The following is a 16,373-nucleotide window of genomic DNA, read 5'->3' as shown; positions in this document are numbered from 1 at the left end:
ACACAGCATGCTTCTGCTGGGCCACAATGTTTACAACCACCCCAGATGGGACTTGAACCCACAATTCCTGGCTTAGGAGGCCAGTGCCTTATCCATTAGGCCACTGGGGCACTGTCTACCTTTCACAACCAGTACGAACTGGTTATGGGCCCAGCATGCATCCGCTGCACAACTCTGCTTTCAGCCACTTCAGCAAAGACTAAACCTCACAATCCATGGTTTAGGAGGCCAGTGTCTTAGGCCACTGGGGATATTTGTAATCAATATGACCAATACGAACTGATGGAAGAGGTAAAAAAAAAATGTATAATGGCACTTACACATGGAATGAAACTACGCATTTTTTAAAAATATTTGTTCGCACTTAAATGCTATAAAAAGCTGGTTAGCCGAAAATGTTTTCGATCCATCAACCTCTGGGTTATGGGCCCAGCACGCATCCGCTGCACAACTCTGCTTTCAGCCACTTCAGCAAAGACTAAACCTCACAATCCATGGCTTAGGAGGCCAGTGTCTTAAGCCACTGGGGATCTTTGTAATCAATATGACCAATACGAACTGATGTAAGAGGTAAAAAAAAAATGTATAATGGCACTTACACATGGAATGAAACTACGCATTTTTTAAAAATATTTGTTGGCACTTAAATGCTATAAAAAGCTGGTTAGCCGAAAATGTTTTCGATCCATCGACCTCTGGGCTATGGACACAGCATGCTTCTGCTGGGCCACAATGTTTACAACCACCCCAGATGGGACTTGAACCCACAATTCCTGGCTTAGGAGGCCAGTGCCTTATCCATTAGGCCACTGGGGCACTGTCTACCTTTCACAACCAGTACGAACTGGTTATGGGCCCAGCATGCATCCGCTGCACAACTCTGCTTTCAGCCACTTCAGCAAAGACTAAACCTCACAATCCATGGTTTAGGAGGCCAGTGTCTTAGGCCACTGGGGATATTTGTAATCAATATGACCAATACGAACTGATGGAAGAGGTAAAAAAAAAATGTATAATGGCACTTACACATGGAATGAAACTACGCATTTTTTAAAAATATTTGTTCGCACTTAAATGCTATAAAAAGCTGGTTAGCCAAAAATGTTTTCGATCCATCAACCTCTGGGTTATGGGCCCAGCACGCATCCGCTGCACAACTCTGCTTTCAGCCACTTCAGCAAAGACTAAACCTCACAATCCATGGCTTAGGAGGCCAGTGTCTTAAGCCACTGGGGATCTTTGTAATCAATATGACCAATACGAACTGATGTAAGAGGTAAAAAAAAAATGTATAATGGCACTTACACATGGAATGAAACTACGCATTTTTTAAAAATATTTGTTGGCACTTAAATGCTATAAAAAGCTGGTTAGCCGAAAATGTTTTCGATCCATCAACCTCTGGCTTATGGGCCCAGCACGCATCCGCTGCACAACTCTGCTTTCAGCCACTTCAGCAAAGACTAAACCTCACAATCCATGGCTTAGGAGGCCAGTGTCTTAAGCCACTGGGGGTCTTTGTAATCAATATGACCAATACGAACTGATGTAAGAGGTAAAAAACAAAATGTATAATGGCACTTACACATGGAATGAAACTACGCATTTTAAAAAAATATTTGTTTGCACTTAAATGCTATAAAAAGCTGGTTAGCCTAAAATGTTTTCAATCCATCAACCTCTGGGTTATGGGCCCAGCACGCATCCGCTGCAAAACTCTGCTTTCAGCCACTTCAGCAAAGACTAAACCTCACAATCCATGGTTTAGGAGGCCAGTGTCTTAGGCCACTGGGGATATTTGTAATCAATATGACCAATACGAACTGATGGAAGAGGTAAAAAAAAAATGTATAATGGCACTTACACATGGAATGAAACTACGCATTTTTTAAAAATATTTGTTCGCACTTAAATGCTATAAAAAGCTGGTTAGCCGAAAATGTTTTCGATCCATCGACCTCTGGGTTATGGACACAGCATGCTTCTGCTGGGCCACAATGTTTACAACCACCCCAGATGGGACTTGAACCCACAATTCCTGGCTTAGGAGGCCAGTGCCTTATCCATTAGGCCACTGGGGCACTGTCTACCTTTCACAACCAGTACGAACTGGTTATGGGCCCAGCATGCATCCGCTGCACAACTCTGCTTTCAGCCACTTCAGCAAAGACTAAACCTCACAATCCATGGTTTAGGAGGCCAGTGTCTTAGGCCACTGGGGATATTTGTAATCAATATGACCAATACGAACTGATGGAAGAGGTAAAAAAAAAATGTATAATGGCACTTACACATGGAATGAAACTACGCATTTTTTAAAAATATTTGTTCGCACTTAAATGCTATAAAAAGCTGGTTAGCCGAAAATGTTTTCGATCCATCGACCTCTGGGTTATGGACACAGCATGCTTCTGCTGGGCCACAATGTTTACAACCACCCCAGATGGGACTTGAACCCACAATTCCTGGCTTAGGAGGCCAGTGCCTTATCCATTAGGCCACTGGGGCACTGTCTACCTTTCACAACCAGTACGAACTGGTTATGGGCCCAGCATGCATCCGCTGCACAACTCTGCTTTCAGCCACTTCAGCAAAGACTAAACCTCACAATCCATGGTTTAGGAGGCCAGTGTCTTAGGCCACTGGGGATATTTGTAATCAATATGACCAATACGAACTGATGGAAGAGGTAAAAAAAAAATGTATAATGGCACTTACACATGGAATGAAACTACGCATTTTTTAAAAATATTTGTTCGCACTTAAATGCTATAAAAAGCTGGTTAGCCGAAAATGTTTTCGATCCATCAACCTCTGGGTTATGGGCCCAGCACGCATCCGCTGCACAACTCTGCTTTCAGCCACTTCAGCAAAGACTAAACCTCACAATCCATGGCTTAGGAGGCCAGTGTCTTAAGCCACTGGGGATCTTTGTAATCAATATGACCAATACGAACTGATGTAAGAGGTAAAAAAAAAATGTATAATGGCACTTACACATGGAATGAAACTACGCATTTTTTAAAAATATTTGTTGGCACTTAAATGCTATAAAAAGCTGGTTAGCCGAAAATGTTTTCGATCCATCGACCTCTGGGCTATGGACACAGCATGCTTCTGCTGGGCCACAATGTTTACAACCACCCCAGATGGGACTTGAACCCACAATTCCTGGCTTAGGAGGCCAGTGCCTTATCCATTAGGCCACTGGGGCACTGTCTACCTTTCAAAACCAGTACGAACTGGTTATGGGCCCAGCATGCATCCGCTGCACAACTCTGCTTTCAGCCACTTCAGCAAAGACTAAACCTCACAATCCATGGTTTAGGAGGCCAGTGTCTTAGGCCACTGGGGATATTTGTAATCAATATGACCAATACGAACTGATGGAAGAGGTAAAAAAAAAATGTATAATGGCACTTACACATGGAATGAAACTACGCATTTTTTAAAAATATTTGTTCGCACTTAAATGCTATAAAAAGCTGGTTAGCCAAAAATGTTTTCGATCCATCAACCTCTGGGTTATGGGCCCAGCACGCATCCGCTGCACAACTCTGCTTTCAGCCACTTCAGCAAAGACTAAACCTCACAATCCATGGCTTAGGAGGCCAGTGTCTTAAGCCACTGGGGATCTTTGTAATCAATATGACCAATACGAACTGATGTAAGAGGTAAAAAAAAAATGTATAATGGCACTTACACATGGAATGAAACTACGCATTTTTTAAAAATATTTGTTGGCACTTAAATGCTATAAAAAGCTGGTTAGCCGAAAATGTTTTCGATCCATCAACCTCTGGCTTATGGGCCCAGCACGCATCCGCTGCACAACTCTGCTTTCAGCCACTTCAGCAAAGACTAAACCTCACAATCCATGGCTTAGGAGGCCAGTGTCTTAAGCCACTGGGGGTCTTTGTAATCAATATGACCAATACGAACTGATGTAAGAGGTAAAAAACAAAATGTATAATGGCACTTACACATGGAATGAAACTACGCATTTTAAAAAAATATTTGTTCGCACTTAAATGCTATAAAAAGCTGGTTAGCCGAAAATGTTTTCGATCCATCAACCTCTGGGTTATGGGCCCAGCACGCATCCGCTGCACAACTCTGCTTTCAGCCACTTCAGCAAAGACTAAACCTCACAATCCATGGCTTAGGAGGCCAGTGTCTTAAGCCACTGGGGATCTTTGTAATCAATATGACCAATACGAACTGATGTAAGAGGTAAAAAAAAAATGTATAATGGCACTTACACATGGAATGAAACTACGCATTTTTTAAAAATATTTGTTGGCACTTAAATGCTATAAAAAGCTGGTTAGCCGAAAATGTTTTCGATCCATCGACCTCTGGGTTATGGACACAGCACGCATCTGCTGGGCCACAATGTCTACAACCACCCCAGATGGGACTTGAACCCACAATTCCTGGCTTAGGAGGCCAGTGCCTTATCCATTAGGCCACTGGGGCACTGTCTACCGTTCACAACCAGTACGAACTGGTTATGGGCCCAGCATGCATCCGCTGCACAACTCCGCTTTCAGCCACTTCAGCAAAGACTAAACCTCACAATCCATGGCTTAGGAGGCCAGTGTCTTAAGCCACTGGGGGTCTTTGTAATCAATATGACCAATACGAACTGATGTAAGAGGTAAAAAACAAAATGTATAATGGCACTTACACATGGAATGAAACTACGCATTTTTTAAAAATATTTGTTCGCACTTAAATGCTATAAAAAGCTGGTTAGCCGAAAATGTTTTCGATCCATCAACCTCTGGGTTATGGGCCCAGCACGCATCCGCTGCACAACTCTGCTTTCAGCCACTTCAGCAAAGACTAAACCTCACAATCCATGGCTTAGGAGGCCAGTGTCTTAAGCCACTGGGGATCTTTGTAATCAATATGACCAATACGAACTGATGTAAGAGGTAAAAAAAAAATGTATAATGGCACTTACACATGGAATGAAACTACGCATTTTTTTAAAATATTTGTTGGCACTTAAATGCTATAAAAAGCTGGTTAGCCGAAAATGTTTTCGATCCATCGACCTCTGGGTTATGGACACAGCACGCATCTGCTGGGCCACAATGTCTACAACCACCCCAGATGGGACTTGAACCCACAATTCCTGGCTTAGGAGGCCAGTGCCTTATCCATTAGGCCACTGGGGCACTGTCTACCGTTCACAACCAGTACGAACTGGTTATGGGCCCAGCATGCATCCGCTGCACAACTCCGCTTTCAGCCACTTCAGCAAAGACTAAACCTCACAATCCATGGCTTAGGAGGCCAGTGTCTTAAGCCACTGGGGGTCTTTGTAATCAATATGACCAATACGAACTGATGTAAGAGGTAAAAAACAAAATGTATAATGGCACTTACACATGGAATGAAACTACGCATTTAAAAAAAATATTTGTTTGCACTTAAATGCTATAAAAAGCTGGTTAGCCGAAAATGTTTTCGATCCATCAACCTCTGGGTTATGGGCCCAGCACGCATCCTCTGCACAACTCTGCTTTCAGCCACTTCAGCAAAGACTAAACCTCACAATCCATGGCTTAGGAGGCCAGTTTAAGCCACTGGGGATCTTTGTAATCAATATGACCAATACGAACTGATGTAAGAGGTAAAAAAAAAATGTATAATGGCACTTACACATGGAATGAAACTACGCATTTTTTAAAAATATTTGTTGGCACTTAAATGCTATAAAAAGCTGGTTAGCCGAAAATGTTTTCGATCCATCAACCTCTGGCTTATGGGCCCAGCACGCATCCGCTGCACAACTCTGCTTTCAGCCACTTCAGCAAAGACTAAACCTCACAATCCATGGCTTAGGAGGCCAGTGTCTTAAGCCACTGGGGGTCTTTGTAATCAATATGACCAATACGAACTGATGTAAGAGGTAAAAAACAAAATGTATAATGGCACTTACACATGGAATGAAACTACGCATTTTAAAAAAATATTTGTTTGCACTTAAATGCTATAAAAAGCTGGTTAGCCGAAAATGTTTTCAATCCATCAACCTCTGGGTTATGGGCCCAGCACGCATCCGCTGCAAAACTCTGCTTTCAGCCACTTCAGCAAAGACTAAACCTCACAATCCATGGTTTAGGAGGCCAGTGTCTTAGGCCACTGGGGATATTTGTAATCAATATGACCAATACGAACTGATGGAAGAGGTAAAAAAAAAATGTATAATGGCACTTACACATGGAATGAAACTACGCATTTTTTAAAAATATTTGTTCGCACTTAAATGCTATAAAAAGCTGGTTAGCCGAAAATGTTTTCGATCCATCAACCTCTGGGTTATGGGCCCAGCACGCATCCTCTGCACAACTCTGCTTTCAGCCACTTCAGCAAAGACTAAACCTCACAATCCATGGCTTAGGAGGCCAGTGTCTTAAGCCACTGGGGATCTTTGTAATCAATATGACCAATACGAACTGATGTAAGAGGTAAAAAAAAAATGTATAATGGCACTTACACATGGAATGAAACTACGCATTTTTTAAAAATATTTGTTGGCACTTAAATGCTATAAAAAGCTGGTTAGCCGAAAATGTTTTCGATCCATCAACCTCTGGCTTATGGGCCCAGCACGCATCCGCTGCACAACTCTGCTTTCAGCCACTTCAGCAAAGACTAAACCTCACAATCCATGGCTTAGGAGGCCAGTGTCTTAAGCCACTGGGGGTCTTTGTAATCAATATGACCAATACGAACTGATGTAAGAGGTAAAAAACAAAATGTATAATGGCACTTACACATGGAATGAAACTACGCATTTTAAAAAAATATTTGTTTGCACTTAAATGCTATAAAAAGCTGGTTAGCCGAAAATGTTTTCAATCCATCAACCTCTGGGTTATGGGCCCAGCACGCATCCGCTGCAAAACTCTGCTTTCAGCCACTTCAGCAAAGACTAAACCTCACAATCCATGGTTTAGGAGGCCAGTGTCTTAGGCCACTGGGGATATTTGTAATCAATATGACCAATACGAACTGATGGAAGAGGTAAAAAAAAAATGTATAATGGCACTTACACATGGAATGAAACTACGCATTTTTTAAAAATATTTGTTCGCACTTAAATGCTATAAAAAGCTGGTTAGCCGAAAATGTTTTCGATCCATCGACCTCTGGGCTATGGACACAGCATGCTTCTGCTGGGCCACAATGTTTACAACCACCCCAGATGGGACTTGAACCCACAATTCCTGGCTTAGGAGGCCAGTGCCTTATCCATTAGGCCACTGGGGCACTGTCTACCTTTCACAACCAGTACGAACTGGTTATGGGCCCAGCATGCATCCGCTGCACAACTCTGCTTTCAGCCACTTCAGCAAAGACTAAACCTCACAATCCATGGTTTAGGAGGCCAGTGTCTTAGGCCACTGGGGATATTTGTAATCAATATGACCAATACGAACTGATGGAAGAGGTAAAAAAAAAATGTATAATGGCACTTACACATGGAATGAAACTACGCATTTTTTAAAAATATTTGTTCGCACTTAAATGCTATAAAAAGCTGGTTAGCCAAAAATGTTTTCGATCCATCAACCTCTGGGTTATGGGCCCAGCACGCATCCGCTGCACAACTCTGCTTTCAGCCACTTCAGCAAAGACTAAACCTCACAATCCATGGCTTAGGAGGCCAGTGTCTTAAGCCACTGGGGATCTTTGTAATCAATATGACCAATACGAACTGATGTAAGAGGTAAAAAAAAAATGTATAATGGCACTTACACATGGAATGAAACTACGCATTTTTTAAAAATATTTGTTGGCACTTAAATGCTATAAAAAGCTGGTTAGCCGAAAATGTTTTCGATCCATCAACCTCTGGCTTATGGGCCCAGCACGCATCCGCTGCACAACTCTGCTTTCAGCCACTTCAGCAAAGACTAAACCTCACAATCCATGGCTTAGGAGGCCAGTGTCTTAAGCCACTGGGGGTCTTTGTAATCAATATGACCAATACGAACTGATGTAAGAGGTAAAAAACAAAATGTATAATGGCACTTACACATGGAATGAAACTACGCATTTTAAAAAAATATTTGTTTGCACTTAAATGCTATAAAAAGCTGGTTAGCCGAAAATGTTTTCAATCCATCAACCTCTGGGTTATGGGCCCAGCACGCATCCGCTGCAAAACTCTGCTTTCAGCCACTTCAGCAAAGACTAAACCTCACAATCCATGGTTTAGGAGGCCAGTGTCTTAGGCCACTGGGGATATTTGTAATCAATATGACCAATACGAACTGATGGAAGAGGTAAAAAAAAAATGTATAATGGCACTTACACATGGAATGAAACTACGCATTTTTTAAAAATATTTGTTCGCACTTAAATGCTATAAAAAGCTGGTTAGCCGAAAATGTTTTCGATCCATCGACCTCTGGGTTATGGACACAGCATGCTTCTGCTGGGCCACAATGTTTACAACCACCCCAGATGGGACTTGAACCCACAATTCCTGGCTTAGGAGGCCAGTGCCTTATCCATTAGGCCACTGGGGCACTGTCTACCTTTCACAACCAGTACGAACTGGTTATGGGCCCAGCATGCATCCGCTGCACAACTCTGCTTTCAGCCACTTCAGCAAAGACTAAACCTCACAATCCATGGTTTAGGAGGCCAGTGTCTTAGGCCACTGGGGATATTTGTAATCAATATGACCAATACGAACTGATGGAAGAGGTAAAAAAAAAATGTATAATGGCACTTACACATGGAATGAAACTACGCATTTTTTAAAAATATTTGTTCGCACTTAAATGCTATAAAAAGCTGGTTAGCCGAAAATGTTTTCGATCCATCAACCTCTGGGTTATGGGCCCAGCACGCATCCGCTGCACAACTCTGCTTTCAGCCACTTCAGCAAAGACTAAACCTCACAATCCATGGCTTAGGAGGCCAGTGTCTTAAGCCACTGGGGATCTTTGTAATCAATATGACCAATACGAACTGATGTAAGAGGTAAAAAAAAAATGTATAATGGCACTTACACATGGAATGAAACTACGCATTTTTTAAAAATATTTGTTCGCACTTAAATGCTATAAAAAGCTGGTTAGCCGAAAATGTTTTCGATCCATCGACCTCTGGGTTATGGACACAGCATGCTTCTGCTGGGCCACAATGTTTACAACCACCCCAGATGGGACTTGAACCCACAATTCCTGGCTTAGGAGGCCAGTGCCTTATCCATTAGGCCACTGGGGCACTGTCTACCTTTCACAACCAGTACGAACTGGTTATGGGCCCAGCATGCATCCGCTGCACAACTCTGCTTTCAGCCACTTCAGCAAAGACTAAACCTCACAATCCATGGTTTAGGAGGCCAGTGTCTTAGGCCACTGGGGATATTTGTAATCAATATGACCAATACGAACTGATGGAAGAGGTAAAAAAAAAATGTATAATGGCACTTACACATGGAATGAAACTACGCATTTTTTAAAAATATTTGTTCGCACTTAAATGCTATAAAAAGCTGGTTAGCCGAAAATGTTTTCGATCCATCAACCTCTGGGTTATGGGCCCAGCACGCATCCGCTGCACAACTCTGCTTTCAGCCACTTCAGCAAAGACTAAACCTCACAATCCATGGCTTAGGAGGCCAGTGTCTTAAGCCACTGGGGATCTTTGTAATCAATATGACCAATACGAACTGATGTAAGAGGTAAAAAAAAAATGTATAATGGCACTTACACATGGAATGAAACTACGCATTTTTTAAAAATATTTGTTGGCACTTAAATGCTATAAAAAGCTGGTTAGCCGAAAATGTTTTCGATCCATCGACCTCTGGGTTATGGACACAGCACGCATCTGCTGGGCCACAATGTCTACAACCACCCCAGATGGGACTTGAACCCACAATTCCTGGCTTAGGAGGCCAGTGCCTTATCCATTAGGCCACTGGGGCACTGTCTACCGTTCACAACCAGTACGAACTGGTTATGGGCCCAGCATGCATCCGCTGCACAACTCCGCTTTCAGCCACTTCAGCAAAGACTAAACCTCACAATCCATGGCTTAGGAGGCCAGTGTCTTAAGCCACTGGGGGTCTTTGTAATCAATATGACCAATACGAACTGATGTAAGAGGTAAAAAACAAAATGTATAATGGCACTTACACATGGAATGAAACTACGCATTTTTTAAAAATATTTGTTCGCACTTAAATGCTATAAAAAGCTGGTTAGCCGAAAATGTTTTCGATCCATCAACCTCTGGGTTATGGGCCCAGCACGCATCCGCTGCACAACTCTGCTTTCAGCCACTTCAGCAAAGACTAAACCTCACAATCCATGGCTTAGGAGACCAGTGTCTTAAGCCACTGGGGATCTTTGTAATCAATATGACCAATACGAACTGATGTAAGAGGTAAAAAAAAAATGTATAATGGCACTTACACATGGAATGAAACTACGCATTTTTTAAAAATATTTGTTGGCACTTAAATGCTATAAAAAGCTGGTTAGCCGAAAATGTTTTCGATCCATCGACCTCTGGGTTATGGACACAGCACGCATCTGCTGGGCCACAATGTCTACAACCACCCCAGATGGGACTTGAACCCACAATTCCTGGCTTAGGAGGCCAGTGCCTTATCCATTAGGCCACTGGGGCACTGTCTACCGTTCACAACCAGTACGAACTGGTTATGGGCCCAGCATGCATCCGCTGCACAACTCCGCTTTCAGCCACTTCAGCAAAGACTAAACCTCACAATCCATGGCTTAGGAGGCCAGTGTCTTAAGCCACTGGGGGTCTTTGTAATCAATATGACCAATACGAACTGATGTAAGAGGTAAAAAACAAAATGTATAATGGCACTTACACATGGAATGAAACTACGCATTTAAAAAAAATATTTGTTTGCACTTAAATGCTATAAAAAGCTGGTTAGCCGAAAATGTTTTCGATCCATCAACCTCTGGGTTATGGGCCCAGCACGCATCCGCTGCAAAACTCTGCTTTCAGGCACTTCAGCAAAGACTAAACCTCACAATCCATGGCTTAGGAGGCCAGTGTCTTAAGCCACTGGGGGTCTTTGTAATCAATATGACCAATACGAACTGATGTAAGAGGTAAAAAACAAAATGTATAATGGCACTTACACATGGAATGAAACTACGCATTTAAAAAAAATATTTGTTTGCACTTAAATGCTATAAAAAGCTGGTTAGCCGAAAATGTTTTCGATCCATCAACCTCTGGGTTATGGGCCCAGCACGCATCCACTGCACAACTCTGCTTTCAGCCACTTCAGCAAAGACTAAACCTCACAATCCATGTTTTAGGAGGCCAGTGTCTTAGGCCACTGGGGATATTTGTAATCAATATGACCAATACGAACTGATGGAAGAGGTAAATAATGGCACTTACACATGGAATGAAACTACGCATTTTTTAAAAATATTTGTTCGCACGTAAATGCTATAAAAAGCTGGTTAGCCGAAAATGTTTTCGATCCATCAACCTCTGGGTTATGGGCCCAGCACGCATCCGCTGCACAACTCTGCTTTCAGCCACTTCAGCAAAGACTAAACCTCACAATCCATGGCTTAGGAGGCCAGTGTCTTAAGCCACTGGGGATCTTTGTAATCAATATGACCAATACGAACTGATGTAAGAGGTAAAAAAAAAATGTATAATGGCACTTACACATGGAATGAAACTACGCATTTTTTAAAAATATTTGTTGGCACTTAAATGCTATAAAAAGCTGGTTAGCCGAAAATGTTTTCGATCCATCAACCTCTGGGTTATGGGCCCAGCACGCATCCGCTGCACAACTCTGCTTTCAGCCACTTCAGCAAAGACTAAACCTCACAATCCATGGCTTAGGAGGCCAGTGTCTTAAGCCACTGGGGATCTTTGTAATCAATATGACCAATACGAACTGATGTAAGAGGTAAAAAAAAAATGTATAATGGCACTTACACATGGAATGAAACTACGCATTTTAAAAAAATATTTGTTGGCACTTAAATGCTATAAAAAGCTGGTTAGCCGAAAATGTTTTCGATCCATCAACCTCTGGCTTATGGGCCCAGCACGCATCCGCTGCACAACTCTGCTTTCAGCCACTTCAGCAAAGACTAAACCTCACAATCCATGGCTTAGGAGGCCAGTGTCTTAAGCCACTGGGGGTCTTTGTAATCAATATGACCAATACGAACTGATGTAAGAGGTAAAAAACAAAATGTATAATGGCACTTACACATGGAATGAAACTACGCATTTTAAAAAAATATTTGTTTGCACTTAAATGCTATAAAAAGCTGGTTAGCCGAAAATGTTTTCAATCCATCAACCTCTGGGTTATGGGCCCAGCACGCATCCGCTGCAAAACTCTGCTTTCAGCCACTTCAGCAAAGACTAAACCTCACAATCCATGGTTTAGGAGGCCAGTGTCTTAGGCCACTGGGGATATTTGTAATCAATATGACCAATACGAACTGATGGAAGAGGTAAAAAAAAAATGTATAATGGCACTTACACATGGAATGAAACTACGCATTTTTTAAAAATATTTGTTCGCACTTAAATGCTATAAAAAGCTGGTTAGCCGAAAATGTTTTCGATCCATCGACCTCTGGGTTATGGACACAGCATGCTTCTGCTGGGCCACAATGTTTACAACCACCCCAGATGGGACTTGAACCCACAATTCCTGGCTTAGGAGGCCAGTGCCTTATCCATTAGGCCACTGGGGCACTGTCTACCTTTCACAACCAGTACGAACTGGTTATGGGCCCAGCATGCATCCGCTGCACAACTCTGCTTTCAGCCACTTCAGCAAAGACTAAACCTCACAATCCATGGTTTAGGAGGCCAGTGTCTTAGGCCACTGGGGATATTTGTAATCAATATGACCAATACGAACTGATGGAAGAGGTAAAAAAAAAATGTATAATGGCACTTACACATGGAATGAAACTACGCATTTTTTAAAAATATTTGTTCGCACTTAAATGCTATAAAAAGCTGGTTAGCCGAAAATGTTTTCGATCCATCAACCTCTGGGTTATGGGCCCAGCACGCATCCGCTGCACAACTCTGCTTTCAGCCACTTCAGCAAAGACTAAACCTCACAATCCATGGCTTAGGAGGCCAGTGTCTTAAGCCACTGGGGATCTTTGTAATCAATATGACCAATACGAACTGATGTAAGAGGTAAAAAAAAAATGTATAATGGCACTTACACATGGAATGAAACTACGCATTTTTTAAAAATATTTGTTGGCACTTAAATGCTATAAAAAGCTGGTTAGCCGAAAATGTTTTCGATCCATCGACCTCTGGGCTATGGACACAGCATGCTTCTGCTGGGCCACAATGTTTACAACCACCCCAGATGGGACTTGAACCCACAATTCCTGGCTTAGGAGGCCAGTGCCTTATCCATTAGGCCACTGGGGCACTGTCTACCTTTCACAACCAGTACGAACTGGTTATGGGCCCAGCATGCATCCGCTGCACAACTCTGCTTTCAGCCACTTCAGCAAAGACTAAACCTCACAATCCATGGTTTAGGAGGCCAGTGTCTTAGGCCACTGGGGATATTTGTAATCAATATGACCAATACGAACTGATGGAAGAGGTAAAAAAAAAATGTATAATGGCACTTACACATGGAATGAAACTACGCATTTTTTAAAAATATTTGTTCGCACTTAAATGCTATAAAAAGCTGGTTAGCCAAAAATGTTTTCGATCCATCAACCTCTGGGTTATGGGCCCAGCACGCATCCGCTGCACAACTCTGCTTTCAGCCACTTCAGCAAAGACTAAACCTCACAATCCATGGCTTAGGAGGCCAGTGTCTTAAGCCACTGGGGATCTTTGTAATCAATATGACCAATACGAACTGATGTAAGAGGTAAAAAAAAAATGTATAATGGCACTTACACATGGAATGAAACTACGCATTTTTTAAAAATATTTGTTGGCACTTAAATGCTATAAAAAGCTGGTTAGCCGAAAATGTTTTCGATCCATCAACCTCTGGCTCATGGGCCCAGCACGCATCCGCTGCACAACTCTGCTTTCAGCCACTTCAGCAAAGACTAAACCTCACAATCCATGGCTTAGGAGGCCAGTGTCTTAAGCCACTGGGGGTCTTTGTAATCAATATGACCAATACGAACTGATGTAAGAGGTAAAAAACAAAATGTATAATGGCACTTACACATGGAATGAAACTACGCATTTTAAAAAAATATTTGTTTGCACTTAAATGCTATAAAAAGCTGGTTAGCCGAAAATGTTTTCAATCCATCAACCTCTGGGTTATGGGCCCAGCACGCATCCGCTGCAAAACTCTGCTTTCAGCCACTTCAGCAAAGACTAAACCTCACAATCCATGGTTTAGGAGGCCAGTGTCTTAGGCCACTGGGGATATTTGTAATCAATATGACCAATACGAACTGATGGAAGAGGTAAAAAAAAAATGTATAATGGCACTTACACATGGAATGAAACTACGCATTTTTTAAAAATATTTGTTCGCACTTAAATGCTATAAAAAGCTGGTTAGCCGAAAATGTTTTCGATCCATCGACCTCTGGGTTATGGACACAGCATGCTTCTGCTGGGCCACAATGTTTACAACCACCCCAGATGGGACTTGAACCCACAATTCCTGGCTTAGGAGGCCAGTGCCTTATCCATTAGGCCACTGGGGCACTGTCTACCTTTCACAACCAGTACGAACTGGTTATGGGCCCAGCATGCATCCGCTGCACAACTCTGCTTTCAGCCACTTCAGCAAAGACTAAACCTCACAATCCATGGTTTAGGAGGCCAGTGTCTTAGGCCACTGGGGATATTTGTAATCAATATGACCAATACGAACTGATGGAAGAGGTAAAAAAAAAATGTATAATGGCACTTACACATGGAATGAAACTACGCATTTTTTAAAAATATTTGTTCGCACTTAAATGCTATAAAAAGCTGGTTAGCCGAAAATGTTTTAGATCCATCAACCTCTGGGTTATGGGCCCAGCACGCATCCGCTGCACAACTCTGCTTTCAGCCACTTCAGCAAAGACTAAACCTCACAATCCATGGCTTAGGAGGCCAGTGTCTTAAGCCACTGGGGATCTTTGTAATCAATATGACCAATACGAACTGATGTAAGAGGTAAAAAAAAAATGTATAATGGCACTTACACATGGAATGAAACTACGCATTTTTTAAAAATATTTGTTGGCACTTAAATGCTATAAAAAGCTGGTTAGCCGAAAATGTTTTCGATCCATCGACCTCTGGGTTATGGACACAGCACGCATCTGCTGGGCCACAATGTCTACAACCACCCCAGATGGGACTTGAACCCACAATTCCTGGCTTAGGAGGCCAGTGCCTTATCCATTAGGCCACTGGGGCACTGTCTACTGTTCACAACCAGTACGAACTGGTTATGGGCCCAGCATGCATCCGCTGCACAACTCCGCTTTCAGCCACTTCAGCAAAGACTAAACCTCACAATCCATGGCTTAGGAGGCCAGTGTCTTAAGCCACTGGGGGTCTTTGTAATCAATATGACCAATACGAACTGATGTAAGAGGTAAAAAACAAAATGTATAATGGCACTTACACATGGAATGAAACTACGCATTTTAAAAAAATATTTGTTTGCACTTAAATGCTATAAAAAGCTGGTTAGCCGAAAATGTTTTCGATCCATCAACCTCTGGGTTATGGGCCCAGCACGCATCCGCTGCAAAACTCTGCTTTCAGCCACTTCAGCAAAGACTAAACCTCACAATCCATGGCTTAGGAGGCCAGTGTCTTAAGCCACTGGGGGTCTTTGTAATCAATATGACCAATACGAACTGATGTAAGAGGTAAAAAACAAAATGTATAATGGCACTTACACATGGAATGAAACTACGCATTTAAAAAAAATATTTGTTTGCACTTAAATGCTATAAAAAGCTGGTTAGCCGAAAATGTTTTCGATCCATCAACCTCTGGGTTATGGGCCCAGCACGCATCCACTGCACAACTCTGCTTTCAGCCACTTCAGCAAAGACTAAACCTCACAATCCATGGTTTAGGAGGCCAGTGTCTTAGGCCACTGGGGATATTTGTAATCAATATGACCAATACGAACTGATGGAAGAGGTAAATAATGGCACTTACACATGGAATGAAACTACGCATTTTTTAAAAATATTTGTTCGCACGTAAATGCTATAAAAAGCTGGTTAGCCGAAAATGTTTTCGATCCATCAACCTCTGGGTTATGGGCCCAGCACGCATCCGCTGCACAACTCTGCTTTCAGCCACTTCAGCAAAGACTAAACCTCACAATC

General features: G+C 42.3%; 16 non-coding genes across 16 annotated transcripts; all 16 read right to left on the bottom strand.

Moving 5' to 3' along the window:
• Positions 1-37: 37 nt before the first annotated feature.
• On the bottom strand, positions 38-110 carry trnar-ccu. The gene has a single exon. It is a non-coding gene; the product is annotated as a tRNA-Arg (tRNA).
• Positions 111-743: 633 nt separating this feature from the next.
• Positions 744-816, bottom strand: trnar-ccu. Its single transcript has one exon. It is a non-coding gene; the product is annotated as a tRNA-Arg (tRNA).
• Positions 817-2,008: 1,192 nt separating this feature from the next.
• On the bottom strand, positions 2,009-2,081 carry trnar-ccu. The gene has a single exon. It is a non-coding gene; the product is annotated as a tRNA-Arg (tRNA).
• A 354-nt stretch (positions 2,082-2,435) lies between these two features.
• Positions 2,436-2,508, bottom strand: trnar-ccu. The gene has a single exon. It is a non-coding gene; the product is annotated as a tRNA-Arg (tRNA).
• A 633-nt stretch (positions 2,509-3,141) lies between these two features.
• trnar-ccu lies at positions 3,142-3,214 on the bottom strand. Its single transcript has one exon. It is a non-coding gene; the product is annotated as a tRNA-Arg (tRNA).
• Positions 3,215-4,406: 1,192 nt separating this feature from the next.
• On the bottom strand, positions 4,407-4,479 carry trnar-ccu. Its single transcript has one exon. It is a non-coding gene; the product is annotated as a tRNA-Arg (tRNA).
• A 634-nt stretch (positions 4,480-5,113) lies between these two features.
• Positions 5,114-5,186, bottom strand: trnar-ccu. The gene has a single exon. It is a non-coding gene; the product is annotated as a tRNA-Arg (tRNA).
• Positions 5,187-7,214: 2,028 nt separating this feature from the next.
• On the bottom strand, positions 7,215-7,287 carry trnar-ccu. The gene has a single exon. It is a non-coding gene; the product is annotated as a tRNA-Arg (tRNA).
• A 1,192-nt stretch (positions 7,288-8,479) lies between these two features.
• On the bottom strand, positions 8,480-8,552 carry trnar-ccu. Its single transcript has one exon. It is a non-coding gene; the product is annotated as a tRNA-Arg (tRNA).
• Positions 8,553-9,185: 633 nt separating this feature from the next.
• On the bottom strand, positions 9,186-9,258 carry trnar-ccu. The gene has a single exon. It is a non-coding gene; the product is annotated as a tRNA-Arg (tRNA).
• Positions 9,259-9,891: 633 nt separating this feature from the next.
• trnar-ccu lies at positions 9,892-9,964 on the bottom strand. The gene has a single exon. It is a non-coding gene; the product is annotated as a tRNA-Arg (tRNA).
• Positions 9,965-10,598: 634 nt separating this feature from the next.
• On the bottom strand, positions 10,599-10,671 carry trnar-ccu. Its single transcript has one exon. It is a non-coding gene; the product is annotated as a tRNA-Arg (tRNA).
• Positions 10,672-12,691: 2,020 nt separating this feature from the next.
• Positions 12,692-12,764, bottom strand: trnar-ccu. Its single transcript has one exon. It is a non-coding gene; the product is annotated as a tRNA-Arg (tRNA).
• A 633-nt stretch (positions 12,765-13,397) lies between these two features.
• trnar-ccu lies at positions 13,398-13,470 on the bottom strand. The gene has a single exon. It is a non-coding gene; the product is annotated as a tRNA-Arg (tRNA).
• A 1,192-nt stretch (positions 13,471-14,662) lies between these two features.
• trnar-ccu lies at positions 14,663-14,735 on the bottom strand. Its single transcript has one exon. It is a non-coding gene; the product is annotated as a tRNA-Arg (tRNA).
• A 633-nt stretch (positions 14,736-15,368) lies between these two features.
• trnar-ccu lies at positions 15,369-15,441 on the bottom strand. The gene has a single exon. It is a non-coding gene; the product is annotated as a tRNA-Arg (tRNA).
• Between the last annotated feature and the right edge of the window lie 932 nt (positions 15,442-16,373).

This window comes from Oncorhynchus mykiss, unplaced genomic scaffold (assembly GCF_013265735.2).
Source record: "Oncorhynchus mykiss isolate Arlee unplaced genomic scaffold, USDA_OmykA_1.1 un_scaffold_348, whole genome shotgun sequence".
NCBI lineage: Eukaryota > Metazoa > Chordata > Actinopteri > Salmoniformes > Salmonidae > Oncorhynchus > Oncorhynchus mykiss.
The sequence above is the reverse complement of the archived record's forward strand: the minus strand, read 5'-3'. Positions and strand labels throughout refer to the sequence as shown.